This window comes from Helianthus annuus, chromosome 16 (assembly GCF_002127325.2).
Source record: "Helianthus annuus cultivar XRQ/B chromosome 16, HanXRQr2.0-SUNRISE, whole genome shotgun sequence".
In the NCBI taxonomy this organism is placed as follows: Eukaryota; Viridiplantae; Streptophyta; class Magnoliopsida; order Asterales; family Asteraceae; genus Helianthus; species Helianthus annuus.
This window is the reverse complement of record NC_035448.2, coordinates 158,616,808-158,635,236: the sequence shown is the minus strand read 5'-3', so window position 1 is coordinate 158,635,236 and position 18,429 is coordinate 158,616,808.

Here is an 18,429-nt window from a genome sequence, read left to right as displayed (position 1 = left end):
TACGATGTCTTGTCTGGTCCCATACCTTGTGACACCAGAACCTCGAAGAATCGCCCGTTTCATTGGGGGCTTGGAGCCCGCAATAAAGGCAAGTGTAAAGGCCTCTCGGCCGACGACTTTCAGGTCAGTTACTGACCTCTCCTTATCTCTCACCTTAGACGCTGTCCGTCTGAGGACACTAAGGAACAAGGAGGCTGAGAAGAGAAAACGTGAGGATGATACCTCACGAGGATCAGGGAAGAAGCACCGTGGAAGCGGTGAAGGCAAAAGAGGGTCGGAGGCAAAGAAGGATGGGCAAACTGGTGAAAGGCCCAACCGCAAGATCTGCAAGAAACCCCACTCTGGGAAATGCAGATTTGCATCAAACTCACAGTCGCAATCAAAGACTCCTTCCTGTGGACTATGCAAGTCCAAGGATCATAAGACCGTGGAGTGCAAGAAAATCAAGGATGCAACCTGCTATGGTTGTAATGAAAAAGGGCACATCAAGAGTAACTGCCCTAAGTATGCCAAGAAGGCGGAAGAAACAAAGAAGTCAAATGCGAGAGTTTTTCGCATGGATGCAAAGGAAGCGGTCCAGAACGACAACGTGCTTACAGGTACTTTCCTCGTAAATAATATATTTGCAAGAGTACTATTCGATTCTGGCGCCGATAAATCCTTTGTAGACCAGAAATTTTGCCAACTACTAAATATGCCTATCAAAACCCTTGATGCGAAATACGAAGTAGAGTTAGCGGACGGCACGATAGAAACCGTCTCAACTGTTCTAGAAGGATGTGAAATGTCCATTAGGAACCATTCTTTTCCTTTATCTCTACTTCCCTTCAAATTAGCGGGTTTTGACATTGTGCTAGGCATGGACTGGTTATCCCGTAATCAGGCCCAAATCATTTGCGGCAAGAGGCATATAGTGCTAAAGACTCCGAGTGGTGAATCACTTACCATTCGGGGGGATACACAGTACGGATTGCCCGAAGACGTATCTATGCTCAAAGCTTCAAGGTGTTTGAACAGAGGCTGCGTAATTTACATGGCTCAGGTGATAATAGAAGAGCCTAAGCCGAAGATCGAGGATCTTCCTGTCATTTCTGAATACCCCGAGGTTTTTCCCGAAGAACTACCTGGTTTGCCACCAGATAGACAAGTGGAGTTCAGAATAGACATCATTCCTGGAGCGGCTCCGATAGCAAGAGCACCTTACAGATTAGCTCCGACGGAAATGAAAGAACTGAGGACCCAGTTGGATGAACTGCTGGCGAAAGGTTTTATCAGACCTAGTTCATCTCCTTGGGGAGCACCAGTCCTATTTGTAAAGAAGAAGGACGGATCGATGCGGTTGTGCATCGACTACCGAGAGCTAAATAAAGTTACCATAAAGAACATATATCCTTTGCCAAGGATCGATGATCTGTTCGATCAGCTACAAGGAGCGAGCTACTTCTCAAAGATCGACTTAAGGTCGGGCTATCATCAACTAAGGGTCAGAGATGAAGATGTACATAAGACAGCATTCAGGACTCGCTATGGTCATTACGAGTTCCTAGTGATGCCTTTTGGGCTCACAAATGCACCGGCTGCGTTCATGGATCTCATGAATCGCGTTTGCAAGCCGTACTTGGACAAATTCGTCATAGTCTTCATCGACGATATCCTTATCTATTCCAAGAACCAAGCTGACCACGAGAAGCACCTCCGTTGCATTCTCGAATTACTACAGCGTGAGAAACTCTACGCCAAATTCTCGAAATGTGAATTCTGGCTACCAGAGGTTCAATTTTTAGGACACGTTGTGAGTGAGCGTGGTATTCAAGTAGATCCAGCTAAGGTAGAGGCGGTCATGAACTGGCAAGAGCCAAAGACGCCTACCGAAATTCGTAGTTTCCTGGGGTTAGCAGGATACTACCGGAGGTTTATTGAAAATTTTTCAAGAATTGCTGCGCCCTTGACTTCCTTGACCAAGAAGAAAGAAAAGTACATTTGGGGCCCAAAGCAGCAAGAGTCCTTCGAAATACTGAAGCAAAAGCTAAGCAACACACCTGTGCTGACATTACCAGAAGGTACAGATGAATTCGTAGTTTACTGCGATGCATCACACACGGGCATGGGATGTGTGCTTATGCAGAAGGGCAAGGTGATTGCCTATGCTTCAAGGCAATTAAAGGTGCATGAAAAGAATTACACCACCCACGATTTGGAGTTGGGTGCCGTTGTATTTGCACTGAAATTGTGGAGACACTACCTTTATGGTATTAAATTTGTGATTTATTCTGATCACAAAAGCCTCCAGCACCTGTTCAACCAGAAGGAGTTGAACATGAGGCAGCGCCGTTGGATGGAGACCCTGAATGACTATGATTGCGAGATCAGGTACCATCCCGGCAAGGCGAATGTAGTCGCTGATGCCTTGAGCAGGAAAGAAAGGGTAAAACCTATTCGAATCAATGCCAAGAGCATTAAGGTCAAGAACAATTTAATTGAAAGGATTTTGGCTGCACAGCGAGAGGCTGTGTTGGAAGCTAATTATCCTAATGAAAAGTTAGGAGTAACTGAGAAGCAGTTGACTCTTAGCAAGGATGGAATCCTTAGATTAAACGGACGTATACGGGTTCCGATTTATGGAGGACTACGAGATGTTGTTCTCCAGGAAGCCCATAGTTCCAAATACTCAGTCCATCCTGGTGCAGACAAAATGTACCAAGACTTAAAGGCAAATTATTGGTGGATAGGCTTGAAAAAAGTCTGTAGCCGCCCATGTAGCAAAGTGCTTGACTTGTGCTCAAGTCAAAGCCGAGCACCAAAAGCCGTCTGGCTTGCTACAACAGCCTGAACTTCCCGAGTGGAAGTGGGAATGCGTAACTATGGACTTCATAACCAAGTTACCCAAAACCAGGAAAGGAAACGATACAATATGGGTCATAGTCGATAGGCTGACTAAATCAGCTCACTTTCTACCCATCAAGGAGACGTATAGCTCCGATATGTTAGCCCAACTTTATGATGATAAGATTGTAGCCTTACACGGCATACCTGTGTCTATTATCTCCGACCGGGATACTAGATACACGTCTCACTTCTGGAAGAGTTTCCAGCAATCTTTGGGCACGCGTTTAAACTTTAGTACGGCTTACCATCCACAGACGGACGGTCAAAGTGAGCGTACTATCCAAACACTAGAAGACATGCTTCGTGCATGTGCAATCGATTTAGGCGGTAACTGGGATAAGAATCTACCCCTAATCGAATTCTCCTACAATAATAGCTACCACACCAGCATAAAGGCTGCGCCTCTCGAGGCATTATACGGTAGGAAATGTAGATCGCCTGTTTGTTGGGCGGAAGTAGGGGAGGTCCAATTATCAGGACCAGAGATTGTTTTCCAGACAACGGACAAGATTGTCCAGATCCGGGAACGTCTCAAAGCTGCCCGCGATAGGCAGAAAAGCTACGCCGATCCAAAACGTAAGGATCTTCACTTTGATGTAGGTGAAAAGGTGTTGCTTAAAGTATCACCTTGGAAAGGGGTGATGCGTTTCGGCAAGAAAGGCAAACTGAGTCCGAGATACATAGGACCTTTTGAGGTCATTGAACGGGTCGGGTCAGTCGCCTATAAGTTGAACTTGCCTGAAGAGCTCAGTGGAATTCACATTGTGTTCCACATCTGCAATTTCAAAAAGTGCTTCGCCGATGAATCATTGGTGATTCCACACACAGATGTGCATATAGATGAGAGCTTGAAATTCATAGAAAAACCTTTGTCGATTGAAGATCGACAGGTGAAGAAACTTCGAAGAAAGCACGTACCGATTGTAAAGGTCAAATGGGATGCTCGTAGAGGTCCTGAATATACGTGGGAAGTCGAAGCTACAATGAAAGAAAAGTACCCCTATTTATTTGAGTAAATCTCGGGTCGAGATTTATTTTAAGGGGGTGAGGATGTAACACCTCGAATTTTTGTGTCCAATAATGTGTTAACACGTGTCATTTGTTTACACGTGGCATTGATATTAAATAAAGGACTAATTTTGACAAACCTTGAAAGTATATAAATTCGAGGGTTATAAATGTCAACAAGGGTAAATATACTGTATAGTAACCCTAAATAATGCTTGTACCTTCAAACGAATAAATCATAGATCGTACGGAGGCGAAACGCGGAAGAAAGTGAGAGATTACGAGCTACAGGGGTTAACTGTGTCAACATGTTTAATTATACCTCTGAGTGACCCTTTAACGTTCCCAAGGCTTCGTAACAGTATTATACGCTCACTAAAATATACTGTATAAATTCCGCGAAGTTCCGTCTTAAAACGAGAGAGTTATACTCGAATTCGTATGTGAAGGGTTAAAAGCGTCAACAGTGAAAGTTAAGACTTTCCAAATAATTAATAAATTAACCGGGGACTTTATAATGCGGATAAATAACACGAGGCCCCTATCGGTAAATAACCGAGGGCCAAACCGCAAAGTTACCCCTTCAAACCCGAAAGGTAAGGTAAATCATTACGAAAGATTTCGTTATTAATTACCGGATTCTGATAATCATTACAAAAGATTTAAAATTTCTGGAAATCTGACCTCTCGCGACCCGCGTTGTGTTATGGGATAAGTTGAGGCGGGCCGCGAGCCTCCTAAATTACGCGCCTGATATTTGAATATCAGGCGACCCGCATTAAACAAGCATGGAACTTCCATGCGGGTCGCGTAAAGTGCCCAGATGCAGAAAGTTGTAGTTTCTTGCCTTTTGGAGCTTGTGAACGATCATACACATAATTAATGGAGCATGGGCGCCCCCTACTCGACCCATACACCTTAGGGACACCTGCCCATGATCCATGATCAGTATAGGCCAATGTGGAATGATCTTGGGGTTCATTCTTCACTATAAAAGGCCATGTTGTGGTTACAACATTCACACAACTCAAAACACAATTACTGATCATTCTAAGAAGCTCCCAAGCATCCATCTCTGCTCTATAAGCAAGACTCAACTTCTGTAAGTGATCTAACCCTTTGTGGTTTCACATTTCCTTAGTAAATGGCTAAAAACCAAACCGTCGTAAATACGGTTTGACTTTAAAATAACTCAGTAATGGATCAGTCTTATGACGAATCAAAAGTGGTTATGAGTTGGTATTTATGTGGGTAATAAACCTCTAAAAGGGTTCCCCCTGATCACCACTCTAACTATGTCAAATATCGAGTCAAACGTGCGGTTAAAAAGTCAACAGAAAGCTATTTTAGCGATTTATGCATAATCTGTAATGTATATGTTATGAAACCTGTTTTGACACTTATAAAACATGATATTAAGTATATAAACTTGTTTGCGCTCGTTTGAATCGATCATTTGCTATATTGACCCAGTTCGGAGCCGAATGTCGCAAAAGTTTGACTTTTGCTTTGACTTCAGTTCTGACCCGTTTTAGTGAGGTATAGATATGCCTTAGGACTCTCTTAGGACCAGGTCACATGTCGGTATAAACCTCTGTGATCGGTTCATGAGTTATCCGAGTCTTTTGCGCATTTCCGTCATTCGCCTAAAAGTTGACCGTAACGGCCTTTTGAAATTAAAACGAGTAATTCGGACGCGTGAACGGACCAGAACCTTGCTTATTAAATTATAAGCATGTCCTTAAAGTTTCACGTCAATCCGAGGTCTAGAATGAGAGTTATGCTAAATGGCGCATTTAAAGTAAACTTTAGTAATTAACGGCGCAATTAGCATAACACCTATCTAGACCAAGAATTCGTCACCAAAACTTTTACCCACTGTATTAAAATAATGTTTTGGGAATTTTAAAGATTTTTAATAATTTTTACCTCGCTCATAACCTGCGGTTATGGCTACGGTTCGGTAAATACCGAATATGCCCTTTTCGGCCAAAACATGAGTTCTACAAGGTCTTTTGACCCGATTCCAGTTGCTACTGATTTTAAATAATAAATAAAGTATTTTGAGCTTTATAAGCTGTTCGGGAAACTCAGATTTCCTGTAGAACTCGAAAAGCCCTTTAAAAGTCTTTAAAATGACCGAAAAGCCCCTACGGGGCATAATATTAACTTAAACTCGTTACGGGCGTCACGGAAGGTATCCTACTGATACCACAACCCATTTAAGGCATATTGACTTAGGAAATAAGCGTACGACTCTCATGGTTAACCGTTTCGCCTATTGCGCGCACGGTTCGGCTTATGAAACTAGTTTTCATAAATTAGCCGATACGGGTCAAATTATATTATTTGAACCCCAAAATCCAGAGTGTGAACCATTAACCCAAATAAAACAAGTCTCTGAACTTTTTGGGTCAGAATCACACTCCATTCTCGGTTTTCGCCTTTTCGCGCGATTAAACCATATCTATATATATCGGAACCAACCGGTCTAGGCTACGGCCATTATAACGACTCGTTAGGATTCTAAGAGGTTAATTAAAACCTTCGTTCCAGATTAGGAGCCCCAGTAAAAGCTATCGGTGATTTAATCCAAATTAAGGAAATATACTTGCAAAGGTAAATACTTTAACTTATTTCCCCTATATGGGCTTGGGTTACGGTATATTAATACCGCTTGATTGAGCATTATATTCTTCCATCGCTTAGGTGGTTAATTAAATAATATGATTGGCTCATTTAAACAGTTTTGTTTCTTAAAAGCCTTTGGGGGGTTTAATGACCGTTGTCCCGGATATCCTTGGCATCATTTTACGAAATGGCCACGACCATCGACATCCCGGTGTAGGCGTACACCCGGTATATATTGACGACATTAAATTAAAAGACGTAGCCGTTGGTTTTTATACTACGATTTTACGCAATGTGGTGTGTCTATAAATCTTTAACCCGGCACGACCCGGGCTACTGAACGCATAAAAGAACATGTAAAACGTTCACAAGATTTTATTATAATTTTCCCAAGTTATAAAAGAGTTTGTGCCTTGTGCATTCAAATCAATTTTAATAAACATTTTCAAATGTGTCAGTTGAATGTATTTACCAGTGTAAACTGACGTATTTTCCCCAAAAAGATTAAATGCAGGTACTATACGTAATGGGCTGGTATAGGCGTCCTAAGCATCGTACATAGTCTCGCAAACTCGATGCTGCATCTGAATGAACAATATTTATTATTTTTTTTGATCCGCTGTGGATGTATTCAACTTCTGTAATACATTTGATATTACAACCAGAGGTTGAAGTTTATATATTTATCTTAAGCTTCCGTTGTGCATTATATAATTGTGTGGTTTGACTATATTGTTGCCAACATCGTCACGGTAATCCCCCACCGGGCCCACCGGTGAGACACGTGGAAATCGGGGTGTGACAGAAACCCGTGGTATTGGTGTTTATATTGGCAGAGGAAATTGAACAGGATCGTTTAAACAGAAACTACCGAATTATTTTATTATAAGTTTCAGGACAAACCCCATATTTTACAATAAAGGAATTTCACTGGAAAATCCCCTAGTTACAGAAAACATGTTTGTTTATTTACTGAGCCACTTCATTCAAGCTAGAGTGCTACACGGCATTTTTCCTTCTTCACGGTAAATCACCTGAAACATGTTTTAAAAAGATTTGATCAGCGGAAAATATTGGCGAGTGCATTCAATTTGTACAAAACGACACATTGTTATAATTTACAGTATTAAAAGCGATTACAATTGCTTCTATCTTATAATTAGCTGACCCAATTGTCACTCGACCGGATCTGTGACTGTGGTCATATCACTATTGGGTCCATTCACCCAAAAGTGACGTATCACTATTTAGGTCTGTTCACCTAAAAGTGACGCTAGATAAGTATTGTATACAAAACCCCACTTACTGTCAGTAATTTAAGATAACAAAGACTTAATCACTGTAATTATAACTAGAAAACATTTAGGGTTTTGCAAAGCAATTTGATAAAAACAGAATGAGACTCACATTGCAGATTAAACGATCAAAGGTTGCCTACTGGTTATGCTGGTAAACCTAGTAAAATATACAATGCAAACGAAACTAGGTTAGTAACTTAATTCAACATTTACGATAATTCACGAGATCGAAACCCTCACGACGAATGACAAAATATAGCCTAATGTGGGCAGCACTTAAACATCCATCGGATCGGTTTTAATCAATCGGACATTGTATCGTAGCAGTGATCGAGTTATTACCCTGTTATCGTAGCAGAGGTTCGGGATTGTGATTGTTTTTGAAAGAAATGGAGTATAACTCAACGTACGTAGTGAAATTTTCCGTCGAAATATGCAAACTGTTCAAGTGCCAACCCCTGGAATTTATAGCCAAATTTGGACGCTCCCGCGTGTCGCGACAGCTTCCCAGGTTTCTTCCGCGTGTCGCCTGAGACGACCACCTAACCTAGGGTAGCCTTGTGTCGAGTATAGCCTGAAAATGTGTCAAGTTCGACTGATACGTGTCTAGATCTTCTGTCGCGAGTCGCGGAACAATTAGGGGATCCCCCCTCTTGAATTTAGGGGGCCCTGTTGCTAGTTTCGTCCGTTTTTCTGTTTCGAGTTGCACCGTACCACTTGGGGTTTTTAATTAGGGTTTCTTGGTGTGCCTTTTTGGAATAGATTTTGCGAGGTTGTTACAACATAATGTTCATGAGAAAACTGATAGAAACAAACAGGTTTGTTCGATAAAATCATGAACGGGTCAAAACTTTGTAAAAAGGAAATAAGCCGAAGGCTTAAAAGTCTCAAATTTTGTTAATCCGGATGTCGGGTTTTAACTCCATATGATGGAGAATCAATTTACGATCACGTAGGAAGAAACGTGACTTAAATCAGATCAATAACGAATGAGTTATGTCTGTTTTCGAAAAAATTAAGTTGGCTTGAAAAATGCAGGTTTTTAAGTAAACTTGTTGGAAACATGTACCCCTCGCGCCACGCGACGGAGGAATACATTGCCGCGCTAGGCCCCTCGCGGCCCGCGAGAGGAGACAAATAACCTGTCGCGCCCCGTGATAGGCTCATATGCTGGGAAATGTTTTGTTAACTTCAATTTTAGCTTACGGACTTGGTTATACACGTTATAAACACCCTAAACTAACTCATTTCATGTTTTTATGAAATGTAGGTATTGTACGATACCGGAGGACTCGTCTTCAGAATTTAAGCGGCGAATGTTTTTATAAAATGTTGAATTGTTTATTTCTTAAAAGTTTTTAAGAAATATGTATTTAGTAAAGTATGTGTAAGCGGATTTACACAATTGTAGTCGAAAACTATATGAAAATCGTATAAACCAAGTAAGAGTCTTACATCGGACGGTCAGGTTTCATCTGGAATGGTGGCGGGCTGAATCACTAGCGCCGCCTACGTAGGCGTAGATGGCCTTTTGACATTGCATTTACCTGGGTGATCGTAACTTTGTTGTTTGATAAAAAAAGATGCAAGGCTTCCCATTTGCGGCTTTTGGTTTAATTTGAAACTTGAGTTTATCATTTGTTGAGTTTCAAATATTAGATGTTGCACTTTATCATAAATCATATTTGTTTTTTATTTGTTTCAGATCACCTTTTGTACATAGCTTTCTATACACATATGTAATGTACGATTATAGTGATTTTCGTTTGGATTAACTCGGGCGGGTATGATACTAGTTGAAACCATCAAGATTAGTTGAAGTTGTTTGCCGACATTAATTAATAACAAATATATTAATATAATATATAGTAGTTAAAGTTGTTAAAAAGTTCAATTATCAAGATTTTGGAATTGTTATAAACTAGTATTAAGTGCCCTCGCGTTGTGGCGGGGGCATAAACTGTGCCAAGTAGCACTAATGCTACACAACTATCAGCGACCAACAACATCGAAAAAGCTCGTAAAAAGAAAATAAACAAAAAGGAAAAAATAACACCGAACGAAAAGCATATGTAAAATTGTTGAATCACGCATGCCCGTTGCGGCATGATAATGCGAAGAAATTAGACTGTAACGTAAAAATAGAAAAGAATAACTAAGTCGATCTAAAACCACGCGCATTGCGACGAACCTGTCAAACAGGGAAAAATAGACGTGTTGTGTCAGTCCTGTCAAACGGGAAAAAACAGACGAAAAAATGTTGAAACCCACACGCACGTTGCGGCATGTTCACTCGCAAAATTAGAATGAAACATAAAACAAAAAATTTGCAAAAGATGAAAAATACGGGGATCAAAGTTGAAAATAAAAATATGTTAGGGTTAAATTGAAAAAGATAGAAAAATTTGTGTTAAACGTAAAAAAAATAAAACCAAAGATGTTAAAATGCAAAAAATGAAAACATTAGGATTAAAAGTGAAAACTCAATTTTTTTTTTTAGAAAACTCTCTAACCTTATATTACAACCCACTAAAGCACCCATATGTTACAAATTTATAGAATGGTAATGGTAATGGTAATGATAATATAGTTAAGTACTTGATATTTTAAATCGGCTCTCGAGGTGAGTTTAAGATCGGATTTCGGCTAATGAACATCTCAATGAATAATTTGCAACCACAAAAGAACATAATAGGTATGCCTTAATCGACAATGGGTCTAGAATTACTAATTTTTTCGATCCATTGTTATCCCTTGGTAAATCACAGTTAACATATACATATATCCGTGAAGCTTGAAGAGAGGGGAACAAGACGTTTTGGTCAAGCTTGGTTTGTCGGTCTTAACGGTTTTGGCTACACCTCCTTGAACCCGGTTGATTTCATGTGGATACTCATAGAGGGATGCACTTGGTTCCTTCATCCACTACTCCAACGAGTTTTCCGATTTCATAAGGTTTAATTTTGATACATACTACATGGTTCTTGTTTAATGGTAGTTGCAAAAGGACCATGACAGAAGATTAATAATATGGTTATATTGTAATCGGTGTATGTCATGACCCTGCAAACTAATGTTTAAAACATATATATAAATCCCAAGATATATATAGTAACATCAATATCAATAACACATGCAATAAACTAACATATAGATAGTAGTACATATAATATAATCATTAATACATACACTATACTATTAATGTTTTACTTATTTGTTTATTTGTGATATTGTCATCACGTTAACTTTCTATATCTCGTAGTGTATGCATCACTACATGCACTATACTATTAACATTCAACTTATTTACCATAATGACTCCACGTAAATTTATGTTTATTTTTCCAGTTAATTACATAAATGCCAACACAAGATTGTTTTTTTTACCTTGCAGATCCAAATACAGTCGTCACATCAAAGTCACGTAGGAAGGTGTCTTTCACCTTTAACTAACTTTAACTAACATGTGTTATGATAATGTAAAAGGTGAGGCGGTTATCAACATTGAGGTAAAATTAACTGTTTAGATGGTATAATAATTAATAGTAAAAAAATGAAAATTAAGGTTCTACGAGTGTATAACATCTACCACGAAACCAAGCTCCATGCCCCGATCATGATGAAAGTGGCGGTATTCTCCGCCCTTCACCTTTCACAACACATAAGGTATGTTTGGCATGGAGCTTTTAGGAGTTTCTAGCTTTAATCTTTTAAGAAAAAGCTTCTATTCAATAAAAAGCCTTGTTTGGTTGAAAGGGTTTGAAGCTTTTAGGTTAGGAGCTTGAAGCTTTTGGTTGAACGCTCCTACTAGTAGCGTTTAGAAGAGGCTACAAGCTTTTAGAGAAAAAATAACTTTTTTTAACCTCTAAAGATAATGAATGAGCTTTTTAATGAATAAACTTTTTAAAATTTTAGTTATGTCCATTTTGATCATTTTATACATTTTATTAAAAGCTCCAGCTACTCTCTCAAACACCAAAATATCTGAAAAAACTACAGTTACTAGCTACCAAATAACAACTTCCAGCTATCAACTTACAGCAAACAGCTACTTTTGCCAAACATACCCACCCATAGTCACATAATCTAATTATGGTTTTCATTAAAAAGACTTTCTTTAACTTCTAGATTAAAAGATATTTTTAAATTTTGGAGGGTTCTACACTAGTACAAAATAACTTTTTTGGTGCTGTATTTTATGCTTTATTTTATGTTGTACTATAGAGCACCAATAAATATATAACAGCACCATTAAATCTCCATACACACCACCAAAAAATCAATGATAATAATAACAAATCTACATAGCACCAAAAAACAAATCTCCATAGCACCAAATAAGACAAGAAAAAAATAAATTTTTAATATTTTTGCAGAATTCTAGAATTTTTAGTAATATTTCTCAATATAAATCCAATTAAACACAAATGCACATGCTCACGATAAAAGTAAACTAGTATTAAACAACCTTAAGCCTCAAAAAATAAATATTATAAAGGTGCATAACTTGTAAACATTTAATGGTGCTTTGTAATCAATTTTTTGGTGGGTAATGTTGTTATTTGGTGCTTTGTATTATAAAACACCACCAAAAACATGAAATTAACACCACCAAAAAATTGGTTTTGTACTAGTGCTAACATCTAACTTAAAAAATCATATTCAAGTCCAATTAAACCCACCTTTATATATTATAAAATAACATCCCCGTAGAAGTGTACAACAAAAGAGTGTACGGAACTTGATATTTCTTGAAAAAACTCTCTACGTTTATTATTTTTTAATTGAAATTTTCCGTGTGAGACAAAAACAAATTCTAAAAAAAAAAAACGGCAGAGTTCAAAGACATCCGTACACATACGGAAAGGCCGTTTTAGTATGATGCTAAATTCAAGTGGACGGGTCCCACATGTCGGCTAAAGGTTCCAATCTGGTGGGTGGAAGCGTATGGTATCGTAGGGTGTGGACCCTGTTAGTTGTAAGTAACCCGCACGTACGATAACTCCAACTTTTGATGAAAAAATATACAATATTTTGATTATTTTCCCACTTGTCAATATATAAACAAAATATTTATGTCTATATCTCTATTATACAATATTTTGATTATTTTCCCACTTATAAACAAAATATTTATTTCTATAAATGATTGATTGATTCATTCCATTCACCAGAATAAATTACACAAGGATATCAGGTAGACGAGCAATAAACTGCGTCGTCATCCCCTTTTGAATAGAAAATACTAATCTACTAAAAACAAAGCCTCGTCTCTGAGGGGTCGAAAAGTTGCTGTGGACCACACGCTGAACTCTAGCCAAGAACTGAACCGCATCCGGCGCCAAGGAGCCGAACGTGTCAAATGCCAGGGGGACAAAGGCATGTTGATTATCCTTACAAGTTTTCGCGTGCCTTTCCACCTTCTTTGACTCTGCTTTTAGTACCGCTTGTCTCGCCACAAACCTATTTTCCCGGGATCCGGCTAGGGGGATACACCTGTGAGATCGACATAAGCATATTCCCGTCCTCCCAACCAAAAACTAGCACATCAGCCGATCATAGGGTGGACCTCCCTTCCGCTGGGTCCATAAGAAAACAAAATATTTTGTTTATACAATATTTTGATTATTTTCCAACTTGTCATATATAAACAAAATATTTATGTCTATATCTCTATTAAGAAAATGATGTCACGATCAATAGAAAATTAATTAGGTTGATTAAATTAATGTAATTTGTTAATAGTTAATTATAGTTATAGAGGAATGTTATATAAAAACTCAACCCTATAAGATAAAAAAGAATCTGGATTAATTAATTTAATTACATATTGTTTATTTCATTGTCAATTATTTTCTTCATAGAAAATAGAAGAGTCGGTGATAACAAACTTATTTGACTATGAAAAGTCTAGAACCAGTTATTCTTAATTTTGGTTCATGGTTGAACAATTTTCTTGAGCTTATGTTGGAAAATGTTTGTAGATTTAGTCTCATCTATTGACTAAAGACATGTATTTTACTTAACTAATTGACATAATAGATTTTTTTTGAACGGTAATTGACATAATAGATGATAGAAAAGTATCAAGTAAATGAATTTCTAATAAACGATCGGTTCAACAACATGTTCGACATAATCTGCCATTTCTACCGTTTGCATATGTATTTTGATTGATTTGGTGCTTTGTGGTTCATCAAGTTGATCGAATCCGGTTTTTATATACACATCATGTATTACAGGCCTACTATTATATGTATATACTGGGTTATAACTCGTGAAACATCACAGGCTGGAAAATTTTAATTTATAATACAAAAACTGTTAAAAAACGTGTTACAATATATTGCTCATTCATTATGTCCTAAGATTAAAAGGTGCAGTTTATTATTTATTGTGTGATATGATCTGTATGGTTCTATTGTGTGCAGTGTATAAGTTCAAGGTTCAATATGGATATTCAAGGGTGCTATGTGAAACATATAAGGACCGCGATCATCTTCTTGTATTGTCTGGGGGTCTAAGTGCAAAGTGTTATCTGCGGAGATATAAAAGGCTTATTGACTGGTTAATCAGTCATTCTCCCCAAATCGTTACACACACTCTTCTTATTTTCTCTGTAGTTGTTAGGGTTTGTTGAAGACAGTTGCTGTATTTTCTTGTTACAATCTCTCATCCGTATCATCGAGAGATTGCTGTATTTCTTGTGGATTGATCATCAGTTGATGATCATCACTGTATCGTTGTATTTTGTATTGTTTAGATCTCACAGTTGTGAGATCTAGGGTTTCTTGGGGGTAATCATTTTGGGTTGGTTAAATAAGATTTTCGTCACATTTTTTGTCGCTATTTATCTTGTTGTTTGTTAGTTTATCAGTAGTTCATAGATCTGTGCCATTTTTGCATGGTATCAGAGCTAGATAGCTTCTGATTTGTTTGTTACTTGTTATCCGCTGCCTTATTTCTGATCGATTTGTATTTTGTGTTAGGGTTTCAGTTCTTGGTAACTTTGCTTGGTGTTTGATCTTGTCAGATCTGGTGTATCGAGTGGCTGATCTTCTCAGATCTAGTGTCTCTGGTGGTGCTTGTGTTGTTATCAGACGAAACCCTAAAATTAGGGTTTGGTGACTTCGGAGTTTCTTCTCGGACCTGACTTCTGCGTTAGTCTCTGAAACCATTGAAGTTTCAGGGCAAACTAACCTGAAGTGTTCTTGGTGATTATTCTGTATCAGATTTTGTAGTTCTTGAAAACTACAGATCTGATATTTGTAGAAGATAATTGCACCCGCTGTAAGATCATTCTGTTCACTCTTTTTCATTTCTGTTGCTGGTTAGTTGAAGTCGGGGTAGTGAGGACCGGCACATATTACTTGTTGCTTTTGTGATTCTTATTTGCTGATTTGTGCTAGCTTCTGTGTTTTTTTTTTGTTTGCTGGTTTGTGTATTGTGTTGGTTCTTGTTTGTTTTTTCCTTTCTTGTCTTGTGTCTTAGGTCTTCTAGGTTTAGTGTGTGCTCCTGAGTAAAGACTTGTCCAGGCACCTCTGAGTGATGATCCTGGAATCTGGTCCCTGACTCAGCTTCGCCGTGTTAGAAGGTTTCTGTTTGTATTCTCTGTTGCTTTTCTTGTCTGTTTGTGTTTTGTGTTTATTTGTGCATTGTTATAATGGGTGATGGTGAAGGAATTTCCCAAACCTTAATAAGTAAACTGGACATAGGAGATCATCTGTTTTTGCATCCAAGTGATTTTAGTTCATTGACTATAGTTGGAATAAAATTAAAAGGTACAGAAAACTATAGGGTCTGGTCTAGTGCTATGAAATTAGCTTTAGAAGCTAAAAATAAATTTGGTTTCATAGATGGTAAATGTAAAAAATCTGCTGATGATCCTATGCTGAGTAGTCAATGGGATAGGTGCAACTCAGTTGTGTTGACCTGGTTACTGAATTCTGTTTCTGAGGAGTTGTATTTAGGTCAAGTGTTTTCTAAACTTGCATATGAGGTTTGGTTAGATTTGAAAGAGACTTATGACAAGGTCGGCTGTTCTGTTGTTTATGATTTATATAAAAAAATCAATTGTATCTCTCAAAATAGGAGCTCGGTCTCTGAATATTATCACAAACTGAATACCATATGGAAACAGTTTGATGCTATGGTTCAGTTACCCACATGTTCTTGTAATGCAGCTAAAGATTATAATGATTTTTCAACTCTTATCAAGTGAATGCAGTTTCTTATGGGTTTGGACGATGTATACCAGCCTATAAGAACAAACCTTTTAACAAGAGAACCGTTGCCCTCTATCAAAGTTGCTTTCTCTATTGTATCTAGGGAGGAGTCTCACAGAAACACTAGTGGTTGTTCCAAAAGTCAAAGTGTTTCGTTTGTTTCTAAGTCTAATCGGCCATATGATTCTAAGAAGAAACCGTTTAGAGGACCTAACCCTAATCTAAAATGCACTAATTGTAACATGTTAGGTCACACTGTTGATAGATATTATGAGTTGGTAGGATATCCTCCAGGTTATAAAAAAGGGTTGGTCAGGTTGGGAAGAACGTGTCATCTAACAATAAGTCAAACTTGTCTTCTGGTTCTTCTATGTCTCCTTTTTCTTCTGAGCAGATTGCAAAACTCTTAAGTCTTGTGGGTGAGAAAACCGGGTCTGATCCTCAGAGTTCCAATATGGGGGGTAAGTCTAATTGTGTGTATGATGTTAATGGTGGTTTTATTTGTTGTTCCGGTAGTATAAACTTTGGTTTTAATTATAACTGGATTGTTGATTCGGGGGCGAATCAACACATGGTTAATACTGACAAAGATATGTTTAATAGTATTGATGTGTCTGAGTTTGATTTGAAAGTGTGTCACCCAAATGGGACTAGTGCCAAAGTGTCTAAAATTGGTAATATTAAGTTAGCTGGTGTGGTGGTTTTAAATGATGTTTTCTTTGTTCCTGATTATGGTGTTAATTTGTTATCTGTTTTCAAGTTGGCAAAAGATAATAAGATCATTGTTGTTTTTAATGAGAATACCTGTTCATTACAGGATTTGAAGTCAAAGAAAGTCCTAGTGACTGGTAACTAGGACAATGGTCTGTATTTTGTTAATAAAAGTGGTAATACTGCTAATTTCTGTTTTAATAGCTTGAATAATAGTAATCTTTGGCACAGTAGGTTAGGACACCCTGCAAACCAAGTTCTAACTGTTTTAAAAGATGTCTTAGGTGTTAATAAAGTTGTTAATCATCCGTGTGATATCTGTCATAAGTCTAAACAAGTTAGAGAACATTTTCCAATAAGTGATCATAAAACTAAATGTGTTGGAGAGTTAGTTCACCTAGATGTTTGGGGACCGTATAAGGTCACAAGTAGAGATGGTTATAAGTACTTTTTTAACTGTGGTTGATGACTACTTAAGGTCTGTTTGGTGTTATTTGTTAAAAAATAAGACAGAAATGTTTAAAAATATTAAATATTTTTATGAGTTAGTGTTAACTCAATTTGGTAAAAGGATAAAGATGTTTCGAAGCGATAACGGAACTGAGTTTGTTAATAACCAAATGAACTTATTTTGTAAAAATAAGGGTATAATCCATCAAACTACTTGTGCTTATACGCCACAACAAAACAACATTGTAGAGAGAAAACACAGGCATCTCTTAAACATGGCTAGGGCACTTATGTTTCAGGGTGGTCTACCTCTTCGTTTTTGGTCTGATTGTATCTTGACTGCTGTATATCTGATTAACAGGTTACCTTCATCAGTGCTGTTAGGTAAAAGTCCATATGAGTTGATGTTTAACTTTAAACCCTCTTTAATGCATATTAGGAACTTTAGTTGTTTATGTTTCAGTACTATCTTAGATGATTCTGATAAGTTTTCGTTTTGTGCTGAAAAGTGTGTTTTAATTGGTTATTCTAATGTTAAAAAAGGTTATAGGTTGTGGAATTTGGATAAAAAAAAGGGAGTTTTATTCTAGGGATGTAAAGTTCTTTGAAACTGTTTTTCCTTTTAAATCTGAACAAATGAATAACCAAGAAAAAACTGTGTTTAATGGACTAAATCATTTGAATTTTTTTGATAGTATTGACATGTCTTCATCCATTGTTCCAGCCACTCCCGATGATGAAGAGGGGAATACTGATTCTCACGAGGTACCTTGTGATGATCAGCAGCCAGTCCCCTCTACATCTACCACCACTAGTAATGTTGATGAAACTCAACATATTGAGTCTAGGGTTGAGGATAGTAGTGGAGGTGGATCTGGCGTGGCAGAGGACACAGGAACCTCAAATGTTGAGACTGTCCCATCTGAGGGAAATAATCAATTTGTTAGAAGGTCTTCTAGGGCTACATCTTTTCCTAAAAGGTTTGATGATTTTGTTTTAAATAGTACAGCTAAGTATGGGATACAAAAGTATGTGAGTTATGCTTGTTTGTCTTTTGAGAATAAATGTTTTGTGTCTAATTTGAATAAGTCTGTTGAACCTAGTAGTTTTAATGAGGCTGTTACTGATCCTAAGTGGGTAGAAGCTATGAATCAAGAGATGGAAGCTTTACATAGGAATAAAACTTGGGATGTTGTTGATTTACCTGTAGGGAGAAAACC